We start from the raw sequence: 22,757 nt of genomic DNA, 5'->3' as shown, positions 1-22,757 counted from the left end.
AATCTGTAACCCTTAATGTATGGAATTTGAAAAGTATCAGACCGCACAACTGATAAGTCTAGTCTGTTATTAACCTCGCGCAGAGAGAGCTCGTTCGAGAATGAGTTGAGCGATTACCACCACACCAACTTACTGGCATTATATATTGTTATCGAATACATGTGTGATAAAAGTTAAATGTTCAGAAAAATTATGCTCAATACAATCTCAGGTGCGCTACACATCAATAAAGTATCTTTTTCTAACTAAAATGTGATATTCTGGTAGCAATTTTTATTGCTTTTCGTGAGGAGCGTGTTACGAGAGATGGCAAGGGCAAGCGTTGTTTACAGCTGTGCTCTGTTGTTTCACTCGGTACAATAAACAAGCTGCTAGATGCAATCAAGTGGCAATTTTACGTATAGATTGTAAAAACAAAAGAAACCAAACAACTATTTCGACTGATTCTAGAAAACCGCCCTGATCATTTCCGTGCAGAGTGATGTATATTTTCTTTGATGTTTCGCGAGAAGTCTACGGGGTTCCCGAAAGGCCCGGGCCCGCCTGCATTGCAGGCCCTATGTAGACGGTAAGTAAAGGAGCTCATAGTCCCGCCCCGCAGTGTAGGGGACAAAGCGTCCGCCTGTTATCCGGCGGCCCCAGGTTCGATTCCTGGCCGGGTCAGAGGTTTTTAATTGTAAATGATTAATATCCCTGGCCTGGGGACTGGGTGTTTGTGTCGTCCTTAACATTCCTTTCCTCACATTCAAGACTTTACACTTCCGCCATTTACAAAATACACGCAGGTTTCTCACAATATGGTGCAAGTAGGGGCAAAAAAATTTCTAGGTCGACGCCCCGAACAAACAGCATTTAAAAAAGGAGCGCGTAAGCCTCGGTAGCAAACTAACTAATAAATTCAGTTTATTACTCAGAATTCGCTACTACGACAGACACGACATTTTAATGAGAGTGTTCTGGTTTTTAGCATCGATCCATCCACCCACTGCTAGTGCTTTATTCGTTATACTACTATTATATCACCGGCCTCGCTGTGTAGGTGTAGCGGGTCTGCCTCTCACCCAGAGGCCCCTGGTTCGATTCCCGGCCAGGTCACTGATTTTTACTTGCACCTGAGGGCTGGTTTGCGGTCCGCTCAGCCTACGCGATTACAATTGAGGAGCTATCTGACTGCGAGATAGCGGCCCCGGTCCAGAAAGCCAAGAATAACAGCCGAGAGGATCCGTCGTTCTGACCACACGACACCTCGTAATCTGTAGCCCTTCGGGCTGAGCAGCGGTCGCTTGGTAGGCGATGGCCCTTCAGGGCTCTTGCGCCAAAGGGTTTGGCAGATTCCCTATGTATTATTTACCTAACTTTGTTTAACACTAACCGCGCAATGAGTAATGCTCAGTACCTGTAGCAAAACAGTTTTCTTTCTCGACTTCCCTGTCCGTCTTATCTGCATCTTAAAGGGAAACCCTAAATTATGGGTTAACGATTTCGTTCGTAGTTAGCAGATATACATCGGAAATAAACAAACCTCTCAGAGTTTGTCCTACTGGACCTTTAAATTTAACGACTTGCACACATTTGCAATTAGTTATGAGAATCTGTAGCACCGCTGGGCAATTCGTGAGCGTCTTTGATTTCCAAGCAGGCGTCTCTGGTTCGACGCACGTCAGCGCCTTATTTTTCTTCTTCCTTCTTCCTGGATCGTATTAGGAAATTCACAGATTAAAAGTAAAAACTATCGTAAAACGCTTACAATTGTCCTAGGTTGATTTGTAAAATTCAAACAGTCTGTTTGTAAAAAATCAATGTTTAAATGGTCATAATATGTAGGTCATTTTACGGTTTTCGAAGACTCCAAATTGGCGAGATTTTGTCCCGTGAGTTTTTTTTTTACGTGCCACTAAATCTACAGACACGGGACACAGCACCTACAAGTAATACCAGACTGAATTGCTACCGAATCCAAACTGGGCTAAGAAGGCCATCTGAGCAAGGCATACTAGCAACAAAGGACGATTTCGTACATCTGAAAGATGTAATTATTTCAAAGCAACAAAGGGAAGGTGTTTTTAAGATCATGAACTGACCACGAAACAACCAGAAAAAATGACAAAGAAAAACCAGGACTCCATAGTTTTCTATTTTTATTACTTCGGGAGCATTTTCTGCTTGTACGTGTTTGTCTAGGATATATTTCAAATTATTCATAGGCACTAGCCTTAAATTGTTTAACATCTAGGATAAAAGCGACAATTTGCAGAATAGGTGTAAACAGTCTTAATTATGTTTAATGAAGTAATAGACTGAGACAACTTAGTTTCTACTGTAAAATCTCCGCGTATTATATTATTAAGTTCATAAAAATAACCCAGAACACATTGCTAGTGCCTGTATAATTTTGCATAGCCGTTCCAAAAGGGAAGACAAGCGTGACTACAAGAATGACACCTATACTTTGGGACAAACTATGACCACCTCGCCTCACACCACTACTCCCCAGCGGCAGACAGGTGTCTTAGCAGCTTTTAGGATTTATTACGTCTACTGTAGCAGGAGTTGCCAAATCGTCTACTGCACTGGACACGAAGAAAGAGTAGAGACTTAAGAGTGGTTTGGCAACATCTCCACACCAAACAAAAACCACTTAGAATGCGTTAACTCAGCAGGGTGTAGGGTGCGATTGACTGCTGGCTTCTAGAGAGGCAACCATTTTTTTTTTTTTGTAGTTTTTACGTCGCACTGACACAGATACGTCTTGTACCTTCGTTGTAAATGTTACTGAACATGATATGAAGAATAAATACGATAGAATTATAGTAAGTAATGTACTTTTATCAGTATGATATGAGTTTTATTTACGTAAAGTTTTTATTCCATACAAACCAATCTGTGGGAGAATACTGAGCAATATGGAAATCCATTTCTCTTTCAACCTGTATTTTAAGAACCATTACCTTGTGTACAACATGAGGACATGCTGTAACTTGGAGCAAGAGTGTTAAGCCTTACTGAAAGATCTGACCGGGAGTCCTCTGCCCAGCATCTGCGACTGCAACATATCTCGCTCAAGTTCGAGTTTCTGATGTTCCGACATTATGCGATCACGTTCAGCTTGGGAGCGGCGCATTTCAGCCTGGAACATGTCCCGCGAAGCGCCCAGCATTTCGCGTTCTGCTGACAACTTCCGTCTCTCTTCGCGCAACATCTGCGACTGACGTCGCAACACATCCAAATTGAGGCGCGCTGCCCGCAGACGCAACGCGTTCTCAGTCAACTCGCTCAATTCGTCGATAGTTAGATCACCAGTATCCACTTGTTTAGCAGGAGCCGCAGTAGTTTTATTTCCTGTTGAATTTGACTTCACTGTTGAATTCGATGATGGACGTCGAACCGAACTAGGACGCGTACGCCGAGACATAAGCCTGCCTTTAACCAAATCTACCAGTGCCAATACATCCATCTTAACGTCATCTACGTACTCATCTGAGATGTCTTGATCATCTGGGTCTTCCTCAGTTATATTATTTTTGTCCTCTTCAGAACTATGTTTATTAACAACTGGAGATGGAGGAGTAACAGAAATCCTACTTGGTATCATCAAGTATGATTCTGTGACTAACTGGATAGACTCAGATTCGGTAGCATCCACAGTCGTCGGACGTACAGTACGCGAGGGAAATACTGGCATAGCTGAAGAAGTTTCTTCTTTGGTAGTAACAGGCACATGATAGAAGGTTAACAATGAAGGAACCACTGTGGTGGTGTTTTCATTGGCCATTGCAGTCGAAGTCTTATTTTGTGATATCAAGTTCCAAACTAACGAAAATGGAGATGCATGCCAGGTCCAGGTAATAACTGGTGGAGTCACTGAGCTAACAGAAGACTGCTTATCTGGTTGTGGTGTAGCTCTTGGTCCTGAAGGCTCTGAAATTGTACCACATAAAAGTTAATAGGTATGAAAATTAATATGACAGCACATTTTTTTTAAATACTGAAATATCAAACAACCAAAATGTAACGATTCCCAAGCGAACTCTAAACCTCAACAATTCGCTGAAATTACGGAAAGTATTTGTTTTATGACAACGTGAATGGTGGTCTTACGATTCTGAATAGCCTGTACCAATTTATTACGAAGATGAGTAAAACCATTAGCAGTAAAAAAGTAAGTTTTTATAAATAATTTGTGGTAAATAAAAACAAAATAGTGTAATATGATAATTGATAACGTAATTGTGTGATTATGCCAGGTGGAATGCGTACTGCTGCAAGGCCTTGGTCTCTACGTTATAACAGTGTGAAATAGTTGTGAAGAGTAAGCTAACAGTTGATAATAGAATAATAGTTATAGATACAGGCATGATGGTTTCGCATTAATTTTCGTTATATTTCGCGAAAAAGAAACCTTTTCGCGTTATTTCACGAAACTGGGTTGACCTTATTACTTTAATTTCGCTTTAATCATGTCTTCAAACAATTACTAAAAAGTTTAATTTGCAAGATTTGTGAATTATTTTTGTGAAAGATAGGTGAATAAAGGGAAACAATATTGATAATTCATTACTCCTTGTGTTATCTTGATTAGAACTATAATATAGCCCCAATCAAGATAAGAAATTACCCTTTTATCCTGTATGGCCATACCAATACGGAATTTTATAGAATATTAATACGAGGAGATACTTCGTCGAAGTAAGAAATCATTCTGTCTTATTTACCTTCACTCGCGTGATGTTAGAATATTTCAACATCGTTGTTTTTAATGAATTTCGCTGCATTTTCGTCTCATTAAGCTAAAATGCCTCATTCATTACAATTTCTCGTTCATAAACCGAACGGATACAATTAAGAAACGGGTACATTGACTCGCAGAATTATTCGGACACGTTAATTTTAGCCTTTGCTACAAACTGGCCCTATGGTTCAGATAAAATATTGGACATGCAATCTAGCTTCTGACAGAAACCAATTTGTTGGATTCAACACGGCGTTGAAATGTGTACTTTAGTAAACAGGAGAGAACCAGTGACCCTGGAACCTCAGAACGCAGTTAACATGCTTCAACAAAATTATTCGGACACAGGCCAGTTGCCATGCAGAGGTCGTGTGTAGAAGAGTATGAACGCAAACATTCAGTGAGAGTACTGTGTAGAACGTAGAGAAAATAGGCCGCAGAGGAAGAGCACAATCGAACAGTGGCAGCTAGTAATTTTTCACCATGCTAAAGGTAAAATTTGTCATCAAATTGCTGAAATGCTACAAATGAAGAAAAGTACTGTCCCTGATATCACAAGATTCCGAGAGGACGACAGGATTGATCATCTACCGCATACGGGACGTCCAAGAACTTTTTCTGTGAGAGAAGAGACATATCATAAGAAAAACAAAAAAGGAATCCAAGTTAAGTGCTATAAAACTTGTTACGAAGATTGCCACGGACAACGGAAAGAAAGTGCATCCCAAAACAATACGGAGAATGCTCAGAACACGTAACTTTCACGCCGTATTGCAAGAAGGAAACCTTCATAAATCAAGTAAATCGAAGAAAGAGAATGCTATTTGTCAAAGAGCATGTTAGAGAAGACAATGAGTGGTGGAATGACGTTATAATTGTTGATGAGTAAATATATTTCAGTCTGCTGAGAGGATAACAGTTTGACGGCGTCCTAATACTGAGCTTCAAGAGAAAAATCTGAAAGCAACTATGAAGGATGTGGCAGTGGACATGTAATAGTGTGGGGTAGCATGTCGGCGAATGGAGTTGGTGAAAAATGGACCACTTTCAATACGTTAGAATACTGAAGGACAATATGAACAAAGAGTGCCGAAAATATGGGCATTGGTGAACATTTTAAGTTTTATCCAGATAACGACCCAAAGCATATGGCCTCGAATGTAAGGATATAGTTATTGTTTAATTGCCCGAAGGTGCTTCATCCTCCCCCCTTAATCACCAGCCTTGAATGGAGACTGAGAATCTTTTCGATAAGCTTGTTAAAGAAGTAAGTAAAACAACAATCACATCTAGAGAACAGCTGAAAACAGACTTCAAGAAGAGTGGCAGAAGATATCTCCCATACACCGGGGAATTAGTAGAGAGCATGCCAAGTCGGCTCAGGGAATATGAAAGGAAATCCCACCAGACGCTGGAACTTTACGAACATAAGTAAAATGGAACGTGTCTAAATAATTTTATTGAATATTGGTTTTAATTATATTTTAATTGACAGTGTCCATTAGAAGAATGATGGAAGTTTAGTTTCTGTATTCCCTACATAAACTTGTAATTTATATATGAGTGCTTCATTATTACAAAAATCACTAGTACAAAGGAAAATGTAATAAAACATGTCCGTCCGAATAATTATTATGCGAGTCAATGTAAGTCGCAAAATATAGTGTGCATCAACATCATGATTTGGGATGAAGCACACTTACCCGATACTATTTTGCTTCAGTCAAATACGGCAAGAGCAGTTTTGTGTGCTTAAAATTAATCAAATAAATGGATCAATAAATAAATCCATCCAGTCGCTATACTCCTAACTGTGGCAATTTAGGATCGATAACTGACCGGAGCGAAACTTGTAGAAGTAAGGTTTAACTTCCTTTGTAAATTACGCTCTTTCTTAAATTACTTTTTTCATTCTGTTTGGCTTCTTTGATTGATTCGAATCACCCTGTATATAACAGTCTGACCAAAACTTCGCCAGAACTTCAGGAGTGTGAAAGAAATGTGCTTATGAAGACCAGACAGTGATGGAGCATTGCTGGTGTTCACGGCACATACCTACTTAGATCTAGCTTAAATCGTTAGATAGGGGGTTGCTCTTGGACGTTATTGAACAGGCTTTAAGGGAGATCACAAAGCCATATTAAGCCCTAAGACTGTGATCCGGTTTCTTCCGAGAACTAGTTTTGTTTCTGATGTGACTGATCTGTGGTTTGTAGTGCTTTTAATGTTTAAATTGTACTTTACGACGAGTCTGCATTACGGAATTCCCTTCTAAAAGTACCGTAATCTCTTCTAACAACTTAAGTTAGTAAATTACTCGTAAATACATTACGATATTATTTAATGGAAGGTACGATCAGAGTTATAAGACAACGCATCGATATCTTTCCGTAAGATAAAATACTTCGAGGAAAATTCAGTGAAATAAATGCTGCTGGGAAGAGTTACATTTCGTATTACAGGCAGAGTAACTTATAAACACCCCACTGTTGTACACAGCTATTCGACCAGGTCGGTCGAGGCGCGGGCTAGTCTTTAAGTTGCTCAGCTGCTGGTAAATTACAATGCGTGATCAAATGAAACCCACTGGAGTGGCCTTATTTACAGGAACGACTAGGTGCATCAATATGTGTAGCAGAATTAAACAGATCCGTAAATAAGGAAACATGTATTCACCAGGGTTCTTTCGAGGAACTGACTAGTAATTCAGGCACACAGCTAATATATGGAGAGATTGCGCATTACGTTAGCAGAAATGGGCTTTGATTGCTTCTTTAAATCACCTGATCAAGTACAGGCACGTCTGAATTGGATAAGAATCTTTGTCTGCACGTATTATTGTATTAAACATTGGTATGTCTTCGCTACAAGAATGTTCGTTCTGGTTAGGTGGCCAGAGGTCTTTAACGATCTACAGCACTTGCCAGATATATATGGAGAACTAATGAGAGCTTGCTTGACCATTTGGTCTCTGCTTATCCCATGAGTTGTCAGGTAGCAGTGTCCGTCATCAAGACTCTTGTACATTCGGGTTCCATTTGATCACGATTAGATGCGTTAATTCTAGAAAACTCCTAATATTACTCATTGAAACATCTTAAATTTGTCCTTATTGTTAGGTAAGAAAGAATTATTTAAGAAGAATCTGTTAAAGATACAGAAGAGCATCCTCAGCCACCCAGACAGGAATATTTAAGATAGGTCTGTAAATAGTATGTGAAGTGTAAAAATTGTGCATACCTTACTTCTATAAGCACAGCACATAAGTGCTGACACCGCAGATCCTTCACCACATCGAAAGTTTGATCTTGTTTCAGGAAGTCCACTTTTGCTTGCACGAATGTTTCATATGGAGATTCCGATAGGAGAAAACAAAATAAAATTACACTGGCGTCCAAGCAGCATGCTCAAGAGATCCTTTATAAATAATATGTTCCTGTACCAACAACATGAACTGTCATAACGCTTCCTTTCCTTTATAAAGTAATTACATATTGCATTAAACTGAAAGTTCAAAAACTTCTGTAATTCCGAGGTTTGTTTGCTAGCTGCTTTACGTCGCACCGACACAGATAGGTCTTATGGCGACGATGAAACAGGAAAGGGCTAGGAGTGGGAAGGAAGCGGCCGTGGCCTTAATTAAGGTACAGCCCGGGGAAAACCATTTTCAGGGCTGCCGTCAGTGGGGTTCGAACCTATCTCCCGAATACTGGATACTGGCCGCACTTAAGCGACTGCAGCTATCGAGCTCGGTCCGAGGTTTGTATAGTCATGGTGGCTACAGGGCGAGTTTCGACAGCTAAAATATTAAAAATTCTAAACATCTCACCCCGTAAGAAGTAAACTTTGTTTTCTACTGTGAAGTGTAAAGAAACGGGATTCCAGCACTTTGAAGGTCATCATTACTGAAACATTCCACGGAATAAACATTTTCTTCTTTACTCAATTTAAACGTTGTATTATAGTACTGCACCTAAACCGTGGCTCAGACGGCCTCTCACCGCTGGGTTTCCGTCGTTCAAATCCCGATCTCACCATGCGAGATTTGTGGTGGACAAACTGGAGGCGGGACAGGTTTTTCTCCGGCTTCTCCAGTTTTCCCTATCATCTTTCATTCCAGCAACACACTCCAATATCATTTAATCTGTCAGTCATTAATTATTCCCCCAGAGGAGTGCGACAGGCTTTGGCAGCTGGCACAATTCCTATCCTCGCCGCTAGAGTGAGGCTTCATTCATTCCATTCCTGACCCGGTCGAATGACTGGAAACAGGCTGTGGATTTTCACTTTAACTTGAAACTTACAAGGAAACCCATCTGTAAATCTCTGATCTGACAGATTTGGTACGACGACTTCAGTACGAATGTTTCATTCAGCCACACCAAAATTAGATGCACAGTCGTATATTTAGCTCCTGTTGTGGGATGTCAATTTACTCATTTAAGAACCGCATAGACACGAGTGAGCAGCAGGAAGCAGGTAGAGGCGGGCTGGTCGGCTAGTTCATGGGTCATGCTCTCCCTTTTTCTCCCACTCACATACATTACTTCCCCACTTCTACCTGCTTCCCGCCGGTCACTCATGTCTACGCTGTGCTTAAATGAATTAACATTGACACCCCAAACCAGGTATTAAATATAAGACTGATATGGCAGAATGAAGTCTTCCTACTTAAGTCTTCGTTCCAAATCGCAATCAGATCGGGGACTTACAGTTGGAAGGGTTTCCTCGTTAGTGCAATTCAAATGCATCTGTAAAGTATTGCTGCTGATAAATGTGAATCTTGAACGCGTGGAGAATGCCAGCTTATTGAAATTGCTAATTGAGAACTTGTCTCGACATTATGATTTCGTAACTAAGATGAAGGATGATTTATAATTCCAATGATTGTTATACAGCGTTATTCAAATGACTGTTGGGGTTTCAAGAAATCAGAGTACAACTGATACAGGAATACAAATCTCTATTGTCTACCGCAAGACACGAGCTTTTTCTAAATGTATACAGATTTTCGATATGTGCAACTTTTGTCACTATACAGACATCTACTCGATAGTTAATTCCCCCCCCCCCCCGTCCAAGCCTCAATATATCAGCAGTGATGTTTAAGGAGCCGGCTTAGATGCACTGCTTCAGATCCAGAACACTCGTTGGTTCAGGAGGGACAAAGACTTGCTTGACGTATCCCCAGAGGAAGAAATCACAGTGTGGTAAGTTTGGTGTAGGTTGTGCCCAGAGTAAGAGCATCTTATAACTATTTCACGTGCGATCCATTTGTTTTTACATGTTAAAAACTTCACGCAGCTGTATGCGATAGCGTGCTCTCAGATGCTTTGTGTTTCATTCAGTTCCCGGCTACCTCATGAGATATTTCTCTGATCTGCTTCACTTCCGCTTCTGACATGGGGCAATACCCGCTACTTCGCCCTTCATACAAACAACCGTGTTCACAAACTGCGTATACCATCAGTGAACCCAGTTGTCGGAGTGTGGACCCTTCCGTATTTTGTTCGAAAATTGCGCTGGACCATGGTAACGTATTAAGAGTACAAAAAGTTTTATCCTTACCATTGACCGCCATTTTGTAAACCCATAGGCGCTATCTGGCGGTAACAGATAACCACGATCTATGCAGAATAAAACCACGGCTGACTTGATGCGTCGCGAGCGCAGCGAGCGCAGCGAGGGATCCAGTCGGCCGTAATAAAACCAAATACAGTAGAGTATCACTGCAATGTTTTGCACTGAATAAAAATCACGAAACCCTGGCAATCATTTTGAATGCCCCTGCATAACGCGAAATGTTTTTAGTTTTGAACTTTACGATCCCATTTGACAGGTCACGATAAGCAATGAGGACGGAATAAGAATTTCATATTCAATCTAATAAATAGGAGTGAAAGAAGAGGAAATGCGAATGGAGAAAATATGTGAATACTACAGAATGTTCGAATGAGGATCCACTGTATCGTATCAAGGTTGTTACATGGGATATGAAAAAGCCAGTTTTCTTGGTTTCAGAACCTTCCAAAGTAAATCAACGCACAATGGTCAACTTCCCCACGTTCCAGAGGTCGGTTTGTATTTCTGAAAATAATGGAAAATCATCTTTGAATCTTATCAATAAAATGAAAATATGCTTTGAAGTAGTAATTAAATCTGCGTCCTAAACCGCCAAAACAAGCGAGATATATACCTTTCCCACCACGTACTATAGCTACCTGTCAATGTGAAATCTGATGGCGTTGGAATAGAACTCTGGTCTTCCGAGAACGACAGATATAGTGATGCTACGTACTAAAGAACCCATTATGGTGGGAGACTGGGTGCAGCACTTTGTCCAAGAGTTATTACTCTATAAACTTGATTCATTTTATTTTTAATGCTTTTAGATTATTTTCATCAGGAGCAGTGACATTAACACTGATAACAACCCTCTGACATTTTATTTAAATATTAATAATGTATTTATTTCCCCTAATTGCCATGTACAAATAATAAACACATTCAATGCAGAACTTAGAGGAATTTTCCTTCCTGCACATCTTAGTACGTGATAGCGATCACACTGCTTCCCGCACAAAGCACACATGCATCCCTCATTTGGCGAGTGATACTTCGTCGTGGAGCATAGTTTGAAGTGAAAACCATGCACAGCAAGACTTGTTGATATGCGCCGTAACTCTTAGTTTGCTTCCTTCCATTTGTCATTCATCATCGCTTCCGTACTGTAGAAGTCCAACCAGATTTCCAATTTCTTTCTCTGATGTTCGCGAAATAAACTTTGGTATGCTGGAGTTGATGGGAGAGAGAATTTGTCCCGTATTTCCTCCAAACACATTTCCCTAGTTAGCTCATACACCAGTCTCGAAGAAGTGTATTTCGACGAACATAGGGCTCTTTTTAAAAATGTTGCTTACTGACATGCTGCCAGATATCGGAGATGCCGTACGTTGTTACAGGTGCTATTTTCACTCTGAATAACTTTAACGCTGTCTGAAGGGATATAAATGAAATCTTAAGTACTGTGTCTGTACATAGACTATTTTGGCGAAATTTCCGTAGTTATTCGTTTCAGGTGTAATAATGACCATATGCATAATGTTTAGCTTTGGTGTCTGTCTGTCTGTCGGTTTGTCTGTCCTATAACTTTAAAACTAATGGATATATTTCCACCAAACTTCATATTTAGAATCCACCTGTCCTTGGGTAGGTTTTAGGGCAAATATTGTTTCTAAATCCCTGAACTCTGGCGTTTTCTACGAAACCGAAACCGTGATTTTGCACTCCTTCAAAATATACACAATCAAACTTAATGGAAATCTACCTTCCTTAATAGAAATGAATTTCTAAACATTTTTTTCTCATGTGCATCATTTCTATACCAGAATTAATAAGGGAGATATCATTAATGGACCGTTTTTCGGTAAAAGTCCTACCTGACTAAACGCAAGAGCGGGTGCGTGTAAAGCGTATTTCTAACAACTTGAGAACTACTGAAGATATTTGAACCAAACTTTATATTTAGCATCTACCTGTCCAAGGGTAGGTTTTAAGGTCAATAGCATTTTAAATTCCCGGAATGGACTGGGCTTTTATAGGGAACCGGAATGGTGAGTACTTTCCCACAATATATAAAGTACAAGACCAACCTGACTGGAAATCGATCAAACTTGATGGAAATCCCACTAATTTTTTTCTCATGCGCATTTTTTCAACAGGAGGATTAATAAGGAAGATGTCATGAAAGGTCTGTCTCTCAGGCTAAGTCGAGCAGACCTAGCCCAAACGGTGTTATACGTGGAGTAGCTTCCTCATCTACCTATATAAATCAAATTGTAACGACCGTGTGTCTGTGCATGGAGTATTTTGGCGAAATTTTCGTACAGCTTTCCATTTAAGGGGTAATAATGACCATCTGCATATTTTTTTAGCTATAGCTTCCTGAAAGCCTTAAAATTTACCCCCCACCCTCACCCAAAATCAAGATAGCCTCACAATCTGCCATACGAGCTGGAAAATTGAAATTAAGCAAAATTGTACGTTTTTGCCGGTAACCTACGAAAAACTTTCTAGATCTTTAACTCTCACTTTTTATGCCGAAGAATATTGAAATATGGAGGCAATTTAATGGTGGTGCAGACTTTCGTTTCGAGTTATTTCGCGGCTAAACGGTAAGTCCTATCAGAAAACGGACGGAACAATCTCCATTCAATTAGGAGTGATCTACAACTTTGGTCCTGCGGCATTTTGTTGCCCCCCCCCCTCCTTTGGCTTTATATTTCGATTGTTGGTAAAAAAAAATTCAACCCATTCAAATATCGTAACCCAATCGAACCCATAAATATGGGAGATACGAGAATATATTTTAAGACCAAACATGAAGAGCGATAAAAGGAACGTCTGAGGGTGCAAACCGTTTGTTGGTATGATCTACCGTTTAGGAGCAGTAAATCTCGAAATGAAGGCTTGCACTTACAAACGTGTCCATGCTTATCTGCCATCTATATAAATATAATCGTAACGACCGTGTGTCTGTACCTACATTGACTATTTTGGCGGAATTTCCGTACAGTTATCCGTTTCAGGTGTAATAATGACCACCTGCATATTTCTTAGCTTTGGTGGCTGTCTGTTGGTCTCTTTGATTGTATGAGTTCTTATAACTTGAAAACTACTGAATATATTTCTACCAAACGTTATATTCAGAATCCGCCCACCCTTTAGTAGGTTCTAGGGCAATATTATTTCTGAATACCTAAATTTAGTGGGGGTTTATCCGAAACCGAAATCACGATTTTGCACTCCCTCAAAATATGCACATCCGAAATTAATGGAAATCTACAATCCTTAATGGAAATCCATTTCTAAAACTTTTCCTCAAATGCATTTTTCGACAGGAGGATTAATAAGTGAATATCATGAACGGTCGGTTTTGCAGGTCATGTCCAGCGGACACGTGTTGTAAGTGGAGCAGACCTATCTATATAAATAGAATTGTAACGACTGTGTGTCTGTGCATAGACTATTTTAGTGAAATTTCGTACAGCTACCCGTTTGAGGGGGTAATAATGATCATCTGCATATTTTTGGAGTAGTTTCCTGAAAGTCCTAATTTTTACCCACCCCCTCACCCAAAAATCCAGATTACGGCATAATCTGCCAGAGAAGCAAGAAAATTGAAATTCGGCAAAATTATACGTTTTGGCCTGTAACGGACAGAAAACTTCCAAGATCTTTAAAATTTTCACTTTTTGTCCCCGAAGAATATCGAAATATGGAGGCAATTTTAATGCAGACCTTCATTTCGAGGTATTTAGTGGGATAAACGGAAAGTCCTATCAAATAACGGATGGCACAATCTCCGTTCAATTTGGAGTTAAGTTGGTCTTAAGACTGTTCGTCGTATCTGTATCATTTATACGTTAGATTAGTCACTATTTCTCGATTTTTAGTAAATTTAGACTTTTTCCATGCATAATTATACTTTCAATCAGTTACAGCAAAGTTAGAATAATCAAACTCTCCACGAACATTGGCCCATATGTGAGCCAAATGCTATGTCACAATAAATCACTTGAAAAGTAATGCAATGTACGAATCTTACACCAATTTCACCCTATTCAACGTTTCTAACTCAATCTGACCCATGGATAGACGAGATGCGAGAAAATATCGCAGGACCAGCCATTTAGGCCACTAAATTCTGCGTCATATGGTACAATCCTTTGTCGATATGACGTACCGTTTAGCAGCAGTTAATCTGTAAATGAAGGTCAGCACTATTGTAAACATGCATATACTTTCGTATGTCGATCTACACATATATTCATTGATGTCGATTTGTAGCGATCAAGAAAGGGTGTGTCTGCTATTGTAATCAGTAGTCCCCACACCGACTTTGACTGGCAGTAGGAATGGGGTCCTCCTCTAACTCCTGTGTAACTGGCAATAGTAAGGAGGGCCTACCATTGTAATGAATAATTCACTTCTCGATTTGACTTGCAGAAGGCAAGGGAGCATGCGTTCTTGTTCAAAACTCCCCTACCCGATTGTGTTTGGCTGTAGGTCAGAGTGCCTGCCATTATAAACAAATGTACCCATCTAAAACGCGAATAGCATTAGGCATAGTGGCCTGCTATTTTAATGGAAACTCACCAACTCTGTGTGACTGGCAGTAAGCTGGCTGGCAGAAGGAAAGAGGGCCTGTCATTATAATGATAACTGCACGACTTAATTTTGACTGGTAGTTGGGAAGTTGCCTGCCATTATATTAAAAACTCCTCAACTGTTATCTGCCTGGAAGTAGGAAAGGGGGCCTGCCATTATAAGGAAAACTCCCCAAATCGATTGTGACCGCACAGTAGGCAATGGGGCCTGCAATTATAATGTAAACTTCCCAACTCGATTGTGAATGGCAGTAGGCAAGTGAGTCTGCCATTTTCATCACAACTCCGCAACCCACACTTTACATTGTAAACAACGTATAGGGACCACCCCATGCTATTTCTCGGATAACGCTAAGAGTCATGCAATTTTAAAACAATCTTATTTACTGCACGTACAGTTTTTACTTCGATATCCGTATAAAATGTAGAATACCGTAGCAAACCACGGGTTCATTTGCTAGTTTTATATAAATATTTGATGTCATTAATAGCTACCACTGCTGCTGTTAATCTGTTTGATATGCGCTGTGAAATTGGGTCCTTGTATATGCAGTGTTATTCCGAGGTATTTCAATTTATGTAAATATTGTGACTATCTTCAGGTGTTCCCGAATAACCTGTAGGCCCTATAAACTGCAAGATCAAAGTTAGGGAGAGAAAAATTCCCATGGTCAAATCTCTCTTGTGGGACACGTTCACGTGAAGGCACTTAATATTTAGTCAAATTTTACTAAGGTGTGGCATGGTCGTGTTTTTCAGTCTTTTCCTTTTGTTGTCGACGTAACAGTATGTCGATGAACCATGACAGTCTAGGTAAAACAATCACCTGTGTGCAACAGTATCTCATTGTCCATTGACTCTTTAAACAACTGGCACCGAGCTCGATAGCTGCAGTCGCTTAAGTGCGGCCAGTATCCAGTATTCGGGAGATAGTAGGTTCGAACCCCACTGTCGGCAGTCCTGAAAATGGTTTTCCATGGTTTCCCATTTTCACACCAGGCAAATGCTGGGGCTGTACCTTAAGGCCACGGCCGCTTCCTTCCCACTCCTAGCCCTTTCCTGTCCCTATCTGTGTCGGTGCGACGTAAAACTAGCAACAAAAAAAAAACTGGCATGCTTGGCTCTTACAAATTTCTTTCAACAAGCGAGTAAACACTTTAATTATAACCCACAGCAGAGACAGTGTGTCACAGAAGTCACAATTTAGGACACTAAGAGGAAGGGGCGGGTTGAAACAGTCACTACACATTCCAGTATCGATAAGGAGTACGAACAGAGTTGGAATATTGTTCAGAGGCCACAAGCACCCTATAAAGTGAATATTTGACATTTCTCAGCCGACTCTTCCGATGCTAAACCAACGGTTTCTTTGAAAACAGCATTCAGGGACGAAACATTTGTCAAAAGTGAGAACTGTTTTCTTTGTGCTGGCGTTAAGAATGATAGTAGTCTTGTCAAGGAAAACATGATTTTCAACACAGCACGAACATAACATTTACAAAAATGATCCACGACTTCTACAGAATAAGTTGCAGAATGTAGGACTACGTTTAATATTGTCAACTGCACACAAATCAAAGCACCTTTAAGCATAACATGGAAACTTATACTGATGAGAAAGCAAACACCATTTATCAAGATAATATAAACTTCGAAACATTACGAAGGGCAGTACGACAGCATAATGGACTATTTATAGAAAATTAGTATGAAAAAGTAATTTGGTATACACTCGTAAGAAAAGGTCATGCATATTTTAGAGTTAACACTACAGACGAGGGGTTTTTAAGAGTAGAAGAAATAATGTCACTTTCTGGTTGTACTTGGTACCACTCGATTGGAACGATAGCCCGCCTAGATGGCCATGATCGTTAAGGCGTTGAAGCTATATGGTCTGACACCGTGGTTACCCAGTTCGAGTCCCGTTGGTCGAAAACATGTTCACCATCACAATATTGGCTGGCAGGGTACGGGAGGTGGGGGTATACAATTCCTAATGACTAGATTGCGCGCCAAAAGACTGGATTAAATCCCAATCCTCTCCACACTTTTCATATGGAGTGAGGGAATATCACGCTGTTGGTGATTCGTCCATGGGATGGGGACGTAAAGCCTTGAGCAGACCCCTTGGTGCTATTGGAGAGGAGCAGGCTATGTGCTGGCACCAGGTTTCAACCTCTCCCTACATCACGCGCAGGTCGCCTATGGCCGTCAAGTAGAAAGACCAGCACGAGGCGAGCCCAACATGCCCTCTGACACTCCTGGCACTAAAAGAGTGGAACGATCGCATGAAGATTTACTAGTTGTACTCTAATTCAAAGAAAATATCTTTGCAACACCTGGGATAATTAATATGAACATCAGATATGCTCCATGCTTTCAGAATGGTTTCGTTTTTTGATATTTAGATAAACGAATTAGTGTCCATTTATCCCCCAAAACATGGCGACTGCAAATGGAAATAATTTTTGTTTAAATTTTAAATATCTCTAAAGAATCAGAAGCATTTCGGAAGTGATTTATTTATGTTAAAATTAAACTTCTTGTTAAGAAATCGCAATTTTCTTTATTTTGGAATGGAAGCCTCGAGACAATCTTATTCATCAGAGTTATCAGAGGGGTCACAAGAAGATTAGCTGTATCTGAAAAAAATTGGCACAATTTTAAGATCGCAGGAATTCGTCATTAAAGAAGAGTTATTATTGTTTCTAACAAGTTTGCCAATTATGTGACAAATAAGTAACCTTGACGATAACTGCCGACCCGAGAGGCAGAGTCCGTTAGTCTCACATGTTCTTTTCCCAAGACAGCAGGATCAATCCCAGATTAAACTAGGTGTGCTGCCCAAGGACCAGTAAACTCGATCACATCTCGTAAGTTATGAAATCCATTTCTTCGACGACTAGGAGTCGTGAAACGTCAATATGCACAAAAAGGGATGTCAATTTTTTGTAGGAACATAACACTTGCTTCACTCTTACCGACGTTCGGAAGTAAAAGAGGGAGTTAACACTAACAGAATAACCACTAAGACTCCGGACATTACGTTATTATGTCTAGTTTACTCCGGACGAATTTTCTTAAAATGTTATCTAGTATGGGTACTGCTAGCCTGGTGAATCTCTTGTAAGGCAGACCCTTCAACGAGGTTGGGCGGCATCTGTCGTGTAGGGAACTCCGTGTAATTGTGGTTGAGAAGAGTTTTATGTGGTGTTTAAGAAAATCCCCGACCTGGCCAGAAATCGAACCCGCGGGCCCTCCAAACCAAAGCCCGCTACGCTCGCCATCAGCAAGGAGTCGGACCGGATCAAAATGACGAGTTATATGGTTCGATCATTTCTTCATTTTAAATTATCCGGACGTCCTTTATACGATCTGTAATTTGACAATATTTTCTTACTGCTGTATATTATTGTTTGTTGTTTGAAGGGGTCACAGCTAGGTCATAGGCCCACTGTATATTTTTAACACTTAACATATTAAGAAACTCAGCTTTATGAATCAGAGGCTTAATTGAAAATGTGCAATTATGACCTATTCAGACAAAGACCGAGCTCTTGTAGGTAAGAATGAATCACGGTCCAACTTTGCACACCTCATCACCTTACGTTATAACAGTTTCACTGTAACTTGTCCGTAAGTGGAGAATATATTCAGTAATATATATATCCATAATATTCCTAAATTTCTGCAAGTCCAAATCCGCTAAGGGGACGAAATATGAGACTCCTACCTTACCATCGCTGGGTTGTCTGTTCTGCATTTTTCCCAGGAGACAGTCTCCACTCCCGCCGGAGGAGTTCAAGAGACTGGTGATAAACTGTAGGAAACAAGGACTTAACCTCATAGCAGGATGTGACGCCAATGCTCATCACAGCATTTGGGGAAGTAAATACACAAACCGAAGGGGAGAGAATTTCATAGAATTTCTATGTACAACTGATCTTGAGATCAAAAACATAGGTGATACCCCTACCTTCATTAATAATAGGAGTGAGGTGATCATAGATCTTACCCTGGTTTCCATAGGAATCCTACAGGAATTTAAAGACTGGAAAGTTTCTTTGGAGCCTTCCTTGTCAGATCATAGTCACATTGTGTTTCATATAGAGGGCTCCTTCGAGATCACATCTTACAGAAACCCTAGACGAACCAATTGGACGTCGTTTAGGGAGGACGTGAGGAGGTGACTGGAAGGAGGACCCTCAAATATAATTAAGAACAAGGAGTAGCTGGAGCTCAGTGTGAGCTTTCTCACACAGACACTAGTTACCTCTTATGAATTACACTGCCCAGTCGTTAAGGCAAAAAGCGTAACAGGAAGCTTCAAGTGGAACAGTTATCTTGAGCACCTGAGGAGAAACACACGAAGGCTCTGGAATAAATACAGGGAACTTCAAGATCAAGAAAGTCTAGATTTTTATAAAGAATCACAAAGAAAGTACAAGTCAGAAGTCAAAGGCTTCTAAGAAATCTTGGAAACAGTTTTGTGACTCCATCGAGAGTCAACATGAAGCGGCAAGGCTTCATAAAATTCTAACCTTGGATGGAAGGGCAAGGCTGGGCTCATTGGAGTCACCTTCGGGTGGTGATACATCCACAGAGGGGTAGACCCTGAGCTTATTCCTTGATGCCCACTTTCCAGGTTCAGTAGTCGCGAATAGTGAAGTAGAATCGAGCGGATCCATCAGACCCGATAGAAGTGGTTGGAAGGACGCCGTAGAGATTGTTACCCCAAGAAGGGTGAAGTGGGCATTAGAATCTTTTGCCCCTTATAAAAGCCCAGGAATGGATGGGATCTTCCCAGCACTTCAGGAAGCGGGCGCGGTCCTTATACCATACCTGGTAAGAATTTTTAGAGCCTGTCTCACTATGGGGTACGTGTACTCCTTGTGGCGTCAGGCGAAGGTAGTGTATATAACTAAACCCGAAAGTATTCATATACTAGACCTAAGAATTATAGACCCATTAGTCTAACGTCTTTTCTTCTTAAGACTTTGGAAAGACTGGTGAATAGACATATCAGGAAGAAAGTATTAAGAGACTGTTCCCTGCATCCTCATCAACATGCATACCAACCAGGAAAGGCTGCTGAGACGGCACTACACCAGCTTGTTTCTAGGCTGGAGAGCGCCTTGAATCAGCAACAACTTGCTATGGTGGTATTCCTAGATATAGAAGGGGCCTATAACTACACATCTTTGGGCTCCATAGACCGTAGTCTAGAGAGAAGAGGAATGAGCAGGATGCCCATAAAATGGATTATGGCCTCACTGCAGGGCCGTCAAGTTCTGTTTACCCTCAACGCAGTAATGTTGAGAGCTAATATAGACAGGGGGTGTCCACAGGGAGGAGTATTATCACCAACATTATGGGGTCTGGTAGTGGATGAACTACTTACCAGGTTAAATGTTGGAGGAATTTACGCCCAAGGCTATGCAGATGACATTAGCCTGATGGCGGTGGGAAATTTCTCAACTCCAGTTTCAGAGCTCGTACAGAGCTCCCTACGTAGGGTGGAAAGATGGTGCCACGACACGGACTTGTCCGTTAATCCCGACAAGATGGAGCTCGTGGTATGTGCCAGGAGGAGGAGGCTAGACGGACTGTCAGCCTTTCCTATTTGGGAAAAAATTAGTTAAGACAACCTCAGTTAAGTACCTAGGGGTAATCCTCGAGGCAAGACTGAGTTGGAAGAAACATATAGACTAAGGTGGATAACGCTCGCAAGATTATGTGGGCCTGTCGCAAGGCCGTCGGAAAGACTTTGGGCTTAGGACCTAAGGTGGTCCACTGGCTCTATATTTCTTTTGTACGGCCCACAATCACCTTCGCATCTTTAGTCTGGTGGCCAGGTTCGAAGAGTAAAACTGTGACCACCAGGTTAAACAGTGTCCAAAGACTTGCGTGTCTAGGAATAACAGGGGCACGGGATATTACACCATTATGTGCAATGGAGGCTATCCTAGGTCTTCTCCCCTTACATTTATATGTTAAGGAAATAGCGGGAATAAGCGCTTACCGCCTCTGGTCACTCGGAGGATGGTCCTTCAAGGATCCGAATAATGGTAATGCTTCTATTCTTACAAGGCTTCACCAGACCTGCCCTACGACAATGATGATCGGGGATCTGATGCCTAGTTTTAATCTGAATAATAAGTTCACAGTGGTGATGCTCACAAGGGAGAAGTGGGCCGCGGATGCTGGGGCCCGTCTTAGGTCTGCAGGCTGTACATGGTACACAGATGGCTCGCGGACAGAGACGGGCACAGGCGCCGGGGTATGGGGGCCTAAGACAAGGCTCTCCCTTCCTATGGGTAAATATGCTACTGTTTTCCAGGCCGAAGTATATGCAATACTGGCCTGTGCTGTATATATATGGAACATGCCTGGACATTGAAGATGCATCACCATTTGCAGTGATAGCCAGGTAGCGTCAAAAGCACTATGCGCAGTTAGAACAAAAAATGGCATGGGAGTACCAAAGGATGTTAGATCAGCTGTGTGAACTTAGCTCCGTTACCCTATTATGGGTCCCTGGGCACACAGGAATCAGTGGAAATGAAGAAGCTGACAAACTAGCGAAACAAGGCTCAAAAGGTCTTTCATAGGACCAGAGCCCTTCCTAGGAGTGTCACTCCGAAGTGTGAAACTGATAATATCCCATTGGACGAACCAGTCTCACTTAGACATTTGGAAGATGTTAACCATAGCAAGGCAGGCACGTGAACTTATCAAAGGGCCTAGCCAAAGTCATGAAAAGGTCCTGATAAATTTGAATAGGACCAGAACGGAATGGTAGTTTGACTGTTGACAGGCCACAATACCTTACAGAGACACCTACATATCATGAAAATCAGTCCGGATCCGATGTGTAAAAGATGCGGTAGGGAGGAAGAGACCTCCGCGCATGTGTTGTGTCTGTACGAGGCTCTTGCAAGCACTAGACATCGATATCTTGGCTGACATTTTGTGAGCCTGGAAGACATCAGGAATGCTAACACCCGGACACTGGTATCCTTTATAGGAGCACTAGGGCTGGACTAGGCAAACCCGTTTAAGGGACACGAAGGGTCTTCACAGACCTACGTGTGGAGCCCTGCGAAGGCAGGGGTCACCCATTCCTTATCTATCTTACTATCGCTGTGTATTGACAACAGGAGTTGAAGATACGAGGTAAAAATGAAAGTGAGGAGCCTAGCAGGAGAAAAGCTAAGAACTACTAGAGGTGAACGCACAGCAAACATTCACTTATTAACTACATTATATCGCAAATAAGACGAGATTTCTACTTTGTTGAAATCACTAGTAATACGAATTTAGGCAATTTACGGCAATTATGATTTTCTCTGAAAAAGGAGTAACTCCGTAGAAAAATAGACTTCACAGATACTGCCACTGTTTTCCGAGCTTGTAGGCCGTGGTCCAGGAGAATGTATTGGTCCCGATGTTTTACAGAAGACTGCGTTCGGCATTATCAAGGGTTCCGGCTGATTTCTATAGCAGCGAAGCTCACAGTGACTTCACACACTTTCAGCGTATATCGTGCATTAAATCATTTACTTTGTCAATAAACACCTCTCTTCTACCTAACTAGGTGGGGTAAATGAATATAAAATGCTTTAACTGTGAATATTGTCATCAATAGCACGGAGGAGGGAGGAGGCAATTAAGACGTGCTAATCTGGCAGTTTACAGTAGATGCTCTTGTCATGCATAATACAGTACGGGCAGGCGAATGATGGATTGAGAGATAAATGTATTGATAGTCCACAATGTATGGATCACCGGGATCAGCACGCGCGGAGTAACACAGATATGTGACAGGTTCTGCCCCGACTACATTCATCATCGGAGCG

Source organism: Anabrus simplex, chromosome 4, assembly GCF_040414725.1.
Source record: "Anabrus simplex isolate iqAnaSimp1 chromosome 4, ASM4041472v1, whole genome shotgun sequence".
Classification (NCBI taxonomy): Eukaryota; Metazoa; Arthropoda; class Insecta; order Orthoptera; family Tettigoniidae; genus Anabrus; species Anabrus simplex.
This window is presented reverse-complemented; position numbering follows the sequence as displayed.